At 39.1% G+C, this 6,877-nt stretch overlaps 1 pseudogene; it reads right to left on the reverse strand.

Annotated features, from left to right (window-relative positions):
* Positions 1-2,072: 2,072 nt before the first annotated feature.
* The window catches only part of LOC103270468, a 66,791-nt pseudogene continuing 61,986 nt past the window's right edge, over positions 2,073-6,877 (reverse strand).

Here is a 6,877-nt window from a genome sequence, read left to right on the forward strand (position 1 = left end):
AAACAAGCATTCTTTTCCCTGACTGGAGCTTTTTATTACTGCATGGATTCTAGAGTGTAATTATGCCCTATATCTGAGTTGCATTATACACACAATTACAATTTCCCAGCTGAACTATTTATTTATTACCAGAGGAGTTATTTGTTCAGTTTCCTCGGAGGGTTTTTTGGGTGATGGTTCTCATTGTCTTGCCCTTCGACAAGATGGAATGTCTAGGAGGAGCCCCTTGATCTGAGCCTCTCGCTCATCTGTTGACAGTTTGGATGAACTTCCTAGCCACATTTATTCATTCCGTTGGAGACAGGCGCTGGGCAAAAGAAATTCTAGGGCTATAAATGTTTAAGAGTGTTTGCACTGTTTTAAGAGCTTTCATGGGGAGGACTTTTTATTCTAGCTATTATCATCTTATGAAATCTGATTTGAAATCATTTTCGAAAATAGCTTTCTCTAGGTACAGCCTGCCTGCCTACCAGTTCATAAAGAAAGAGACCACAGTAAATAGAATTCACATTGATAAGCATTTGTGGAAAACCTTTCCATGAGCTGGACACTGTGTGGGCACTAGGGCACAGAGGTGAGGAAGACACAGTCCTTATCCTGGAAGATCCTGTAGTTCATCATGAGAAACAGATCTACAATTAATTCTAAGAAATGTAGCAAGTGCTGCAATATTGATTCATTATTTCATTTTAATTTTTGCTGATTTCATACTGTGTCCAAGCACTAAGTAAGTGATATAGACACACTGGGGAAAACAGGTATAGTCTGTACCCTTCAGGTATGGTCTTATTGTAGAAGAGTAAAAGGGGACCAGACAGATAATAATAGAATGAGCCAATAGATAAGACAATTTTAGATGTTGATAATTATCATAAAAATAAAACAGGAAAATGTGATTGAAGTGTGTGAAGGTGGAAAAGGAAGAGACATGGTTAGGGAGGATTCTCTGAGAAGGTGTCATCTGAGCCTGTAATCCTGTGCTTTAGGAGGCTGAGGTGAGTGGAATGCCTGAACCCGCGGGTTCGAGACCCACCTGGGCAACTTGGCGAGACCTCATCTCTACAATAAATCAAAAAATCAGCCAGGCATGGTAGTGCATGCCTGTAATTCTGGCTACTCAGAAGGCTGAGGTGGAAGGAACGCTGGAGCCCAGCAGGTCGAGGCAGCGGTGGCCGGGAGCGGCCACTACACTCCAGTCTGGGTGACAGAGTGAGACTCCAACTCAAAAAAAAAAGAACTGGATGTAAGTAATGAGAGGGAATTTGTCATGAGATTAACTAGAGGATGTCCTGGGGGGAAGAGCTTTCTGGATAGACAGAATGGTAAGTACAAGTGCTCTAAGGCAGTGGCTGCAAGAAGAATGTGAAGTGGGCTCGTAGTGAACAAGAGAGAAGAAGGAGATGGAGATGGGAGGTGCCTGAGACTGGATCATTGATATCCTGCAGGCTGTGGCAAAGAGTTTTGAGTTGTATTCTAATTTCAGTGGGAAGTCATTGAATACCATTTGATGGAATTGTAGTGCAGAGCTCCACTCTTCCTTAGCCTAGCTACAGGCACAACTTCTAACTAGGCCAAGCAGATGTTTTCTTCCTGGAGCAAAAGGAGGAGAAAGTTAATTTAGATGCTGAAGATCTTTTACTTTTCCTTCCACAAGGCTTAGGAAGGTCCCCGCTTATCAGTAGGTATCTAATTTATTATCTGGTGCTATCTTAGGTCCTGATCATTTTAAAGGCTGGTTTTCCAATCTTCCATCAATTTGGCGAACCTCAAAATTATTTCTTTCAAATTCCTTTTGTGTTAAGTTAGCAAGGTTTTGTTGCAACCAGGGGACCCAAACAGAGACAAGAATATGCCTGTGCCTTCCTCCATCTTATGTGGGCTGGCAAGGCAAGACATGTAGATCTCTCTTCAATCAGCAATCTCACTTTATCAGCCTTGAAAATGGTGACCACATATGGCTACAACATAGCTAATAGCATGGTTTTCTAGTGTTTTTTCTTCCCCTTAGAAACTGATGTTTATTTTCTGCCAACCTTATTTCCATGTTGCTTAAGAGCCTGTGGAAGAACAGCTTAAGACCACTCAGTGGTTGTCCCTGACCCATTCAGTGACCTGAGCAGTGGGAGATGGAGACCAGTCTTCTGTGGCAGATTGAGCACTCCAGTTTTCAGTAGGTACTGCTGAATTGGCACAGAGGGCAACTGCACACCTTCAGACCAGTCTGCAACCTCAGGCTGAGTAGCAGTGAACCCAGGAGCTGGAGCAGTCCATTGACCCTGAAATTCTTCTTTGGTCACAGCTCTTTTAGCAGCAGTCTGCTTTTCCTTTTCCATCTCTTCAGGATTTCTGTAGAAGCAGCAATCAGGCATAGCCTCCAATGGGTGTTCATGGGGAGATAGTGCCACGCATGCGTAGAACTTCCTGAGTCAGCATCCACATCAGACCCACTGAGTGAGCTCTCTTGTTGTTGCACCGGATGGCAATGTCCACATAGTGCCGAAGAGTCTGTGTTACACAGAGCAGTGGTGGGCAGGTTAACATAAGATGCCTCCGGGAGAGGCTGGTGGTCAGACCTGGGATCAGTAACCACCAGCAGACGGGGCTCCTGGAAGGCTGCCTGGATCTGCTTGGTGAAGGTTCCAGGAGTTAAGCAGCCAGCAATAGGAGTGGCTCCAGTGGCTGCTGCAAACTTCAGGACAACCGACTGGCCGGTATTCCTGGAAGATACGACACTGACACTAGCATCAGCAGGGTTTCAGTGGCACCAATGGCATGAGCAGCAAGCAGAAGCTTCTCCCAGGTCCTCTTCAGATTTATAATGTAGATGCTGTCACTCTTCCTTTTATAGATGTACTGTTCCATTTGGAAGTCAAGGTTGGTGCCACCTAAGTGGGTTCCTGCTGCAAGGAATTTGAGGACACCCTCTTCCTTCATTTGCAGGACATCAAGGGCTCCAGACTTTGTGAATGTTTCCCTTTAAGTTATGACGGGAATTCAGAACAACGCCATATAACCCCCTCTCTGAGTAGCGCAGAAAGCGGTTTTCTAGTGTTTTATGCTTTAGTTTTTTTTCCCTGTGCCTTTATTGGTATTTTGGTGGAAAATTGGGAAAAGTTAGATGAATAATTCATTTTAAACTTTAAGTTTCAAATTTACCTGCATTTGGAGATCAAATTAGGCAGGAAATTTTAAAAATGTTATTTCTTTCTGTGTTATATTGGTCTGGGTTTGTCTCACATTAAATTTTGGTCTACTTTCTAAAACTTGCCTTACCCAGTACAGTTGGGCTACAAAAATTGCATGTGTGAGAAATTTTAGACTCCTGACTGAAGGCAATTTTGAAGTGACCAGAGAAAAAGAGAAACTTCTTCAAAGATCAGATTTCTTTTCTACCTATCTTGTCTCTAAATCCTTCTGTAGTTCTCAGGATTCAAACATTGATGATTGCTTCCTAATGATTTTTTAATTATTTTAGTTTTTAAAAATAATATGTCCAGATAGTACCAGAATAATTTTGTATTGCTGTGGCTTTAAAGCTCAATATTTATTTGTATAAAAACTTGCTATTTTAATCTTTCTAGTTCTAGATACCTATTATTCTCTTTCTTGGAGTCTCTCAAATATTCTTTTCTTCCTAGTCTCAAACTGATAATAACTTTTTTGAAATAGGATTACTTTTCAAAAACTATTAAATTAGGGTTTAAATAAATTTTTCCATTTGACTATTTTTCTTTCAGATTTTACTTTAATTAAGATGACACACACTTACAAATAGGTTCTCATCATTTCTCTTGTTAATTTTTATATTTAGTTTGGTTTGTCAATAAATGCAGCTCATGAAGCCCAAAGAAAAATGATCTATGAATCCAAACATGTTTTCTCTTGGAGATTATTTTTTAGTTAAATTTATATCAAAGTAATGGGTAGGAAAAAAGAAATGACTATAATTAACCATGGGAATGTGTCTGCTAGGAATGTCATGACATTAATGAGAATTTTAAAAGTGATGTAGGGACAAGTAAGATTTTTTTCCCCCTGCTATCTTGTACTCTTTCAATGCCTTTATTTTGAGAGTTGAATCTTTATTGATTTATTTTTTTACCAAAGGGAATTAACTTGTACAAAAGTCCTAACCACAAAGAAATAATCTGAAGTCATGCAAAACATGTCTAGATCAGCAACCAAATGGACTGTATCAGCGGGTAGGGATGAATAAGAAGATAGGAGTTTTAATAAAGATTGCCAAGTGATAGATAGTATAATGGGTTAAAAACAAAGTTCATTAGTACAAATGGAACTTCTACTCCAGTATGGTGTGGGAAGTGGTTCCCAAAGAAAGAAGGTTTTTGTAAAACCTGCAGAAAAAGAGCCAACCAGAAGTGGAGTAGAAATTTTTAGGCAGAGGGAACTATTTACCTACAAAGGCTGCAGATGAGTGCGTGCTGCCTCTGAGCACCTTCATTATGGCTGAAACAGAGCTCAGTGAAGGATGGTGATGGGGGAACTGATGCTATATTACACATAGGGCTATCTTTGTGAGAAATCTAGATTTCTTACTTTCTTTATCCCAGTGATCACTCTGGCTATAAGTCCTGGTTTTCTCATTGTCCTAGAGTAAATACTAATTTCTTGAAAAAATTGTGGTCAGGACTGAATTGTGAGAGCATATATGTGGTACAGAGGATAGTATGGGTGTGGTAGGGAGAATTACAAGATTCTTCCCCCAACCCTGACCAAAGATTTTCTATTTTGTTTTCCTGAACTGTAAATATAATGAACGATCACATTCATGATTATGCTACGTTATACCACAAAGTAACTTTGCAGATGTAATTAAGGTTACCATCAGTTAACTTTGAGTTCATCAAAAGGAAGATTTTCTGTGTGGGCTCAGTGTAATCATGTGACTCATTTAAAAGCAGAGTTTTCACTGGCTGATAGCAGAAGAAGTCAAAGGTATAGAAAGTGTGAGAAAGACTCAATGTACCCTTGTGGCTTAAAGATAGAGGTCCCTGTGACAAGGAATGAAGGGAGGTGTCTAGAAGCTGAGAACAGACCCTGACTGACAACCATCAAAGAAATGGGGACCTTAGTCTCACAACCTTAAAGCACTGAATTCTACCAACAACCTGAATCAGCTTGGAAGTGGATTCTTCCTCAAGTTTTCCAGACAAGAGCCCAATCTGGCCTGTATCTTGATTTTAACCTGTGAGAACCTAAGCGGAGAACACAGCTGAGCCCACCCAGATTTCTGACCTACAGAACTGTGAGATGATAAATGGGTGTAAGTTTGTAGTGATTTCTTATGCAGTGATAAAAAACAAATACAATGGATATTACATTTTTGGAGCTTTGGAACTGGACGGACCTGAATTCAAGTCCTGAGTTTTCCACTCACCATTTCTATGATTATGGGAAAGTTTCTTAACTTCTTGAATATCAGATTTCTCATTCATGAAGAGGCATAGAAATACAAATAATATTTGTCTCATAGAAGTAGTAGGAAGACTGAGGAAATGTACAGAAAGTACTTGCCTCAGAGTAAGTGTACAGTAAATGTTAGCTGTTTTTGCTATTATTTTTGTTACTGCCAATTCTAGTGTGTAAAATACCTGGCAGAGTGTCCAGCACACAGTAGGTGCTTAAGCAGTACTTGTGTTTTTCCATTTTCCTTCATCTTCCTTCAGTTCCTTGGCAGTCTCCAGTTCTACTAACTGCCTATCTCTTCCACTTTGTGAATATTGATTTTGAGACTGGAAGGGAAACATTTATCATTCTTAATTGCAATAAAATCATTACAATGGTGTTAAACATTCAAATAGAAATTAAGTTCCACTACATAATGCAAAGACAACTATTAATCTGTGCCGGTAGCCAAACCCGGGAAAAGTGATATGGATAAAATGGATGTGATGTATTAATAGCATCATGATGCTAGGGAAGGAACTTCGATCTGAGCAAAATAGTTATACTTTATAGGCAAGTCCTTCTGCTTCAAAATGGAGAATCAGCAGAAAAATTCCTGCAGCAAAATAACAAAGTAAAAAGAAAACTTAAAAAAAAAAGCATTTAATTCACAAGTAATTATCAACACTGTCTGTGGAAGATAAAATCGCAACACTGTTATATAAAGATTTATGTTTATTCTTATACAAATTTGCATTAAAAACTGATTAGTTGACGTCTTCTCTGCTCTTCGATTCCTGACAAAATATAACCTCAGCTCTTGAGACTGACAGGCAAGACTCTCAACCAGGATCAGATGCAGGTTTTGTGGGACCTGAAACTGAGATCATTCTTGGAGCCCTCTTTAAAAAGAAGATGAAATTATAAATTCTTAGGTAGAAAATTAAGGACTCATTCTAAATGAGAAAAGAAATCACATCCATTACAAAATTAAAAAAAATATAATAAATATCACAATATCACAAAGTCCATTAAAATGTCTTATTTTAATTAATTTCCTGCCTACTACCTCTCTACAATACTTCTTGGTTGCATGCTTTTTTATCATCTCTCTCTTTTTTTTTATAATCAATATTTTTTATTATGATTTTCTGGAGTACAGTTAAGGGTTAGGTGTACAATTATGTTTCATTCAGGCACTGTTGATAAGAGATGTTTCCCCATCCTCAGACAGATATTTGCGACTGTTAATCCCATCCCCCTCCCCGCCATAGTTTCCCAGTACCGTCAGTCATTTTCTTCTAGTATTACATTGGATGTTCAAGGTCCATTATATGAGTGAGAACATGTGATACTCGGATCTTTGTTTCTGTGAGAGGTCACTCAGTATTATAGACTCCAGTTCCATCCAGGTTGCTGCGAAATTCATGATTTTGTTCTTTTTTATGGCTGCGTAGTATTCCATCCTGCA

The sequence above is a fragment of the Carlito syrichta genome, unplaced genomic scaffold (genome assembly GCF_000164805.1).
Source record: "Carlito syrichta isolate Samal-C Ts95f unplaced genomic scaffold, Tarsius_syrichta-2.0.1 Scaffold309848, whole genome shotgun sequence".
NCBI classification, from domain to species: domain Eukaryota; kingdom Metazoa; phylum Chordata; class Mammalia; order Primates; family Tarsiidae; genus Carlito; species Carlito syrichta.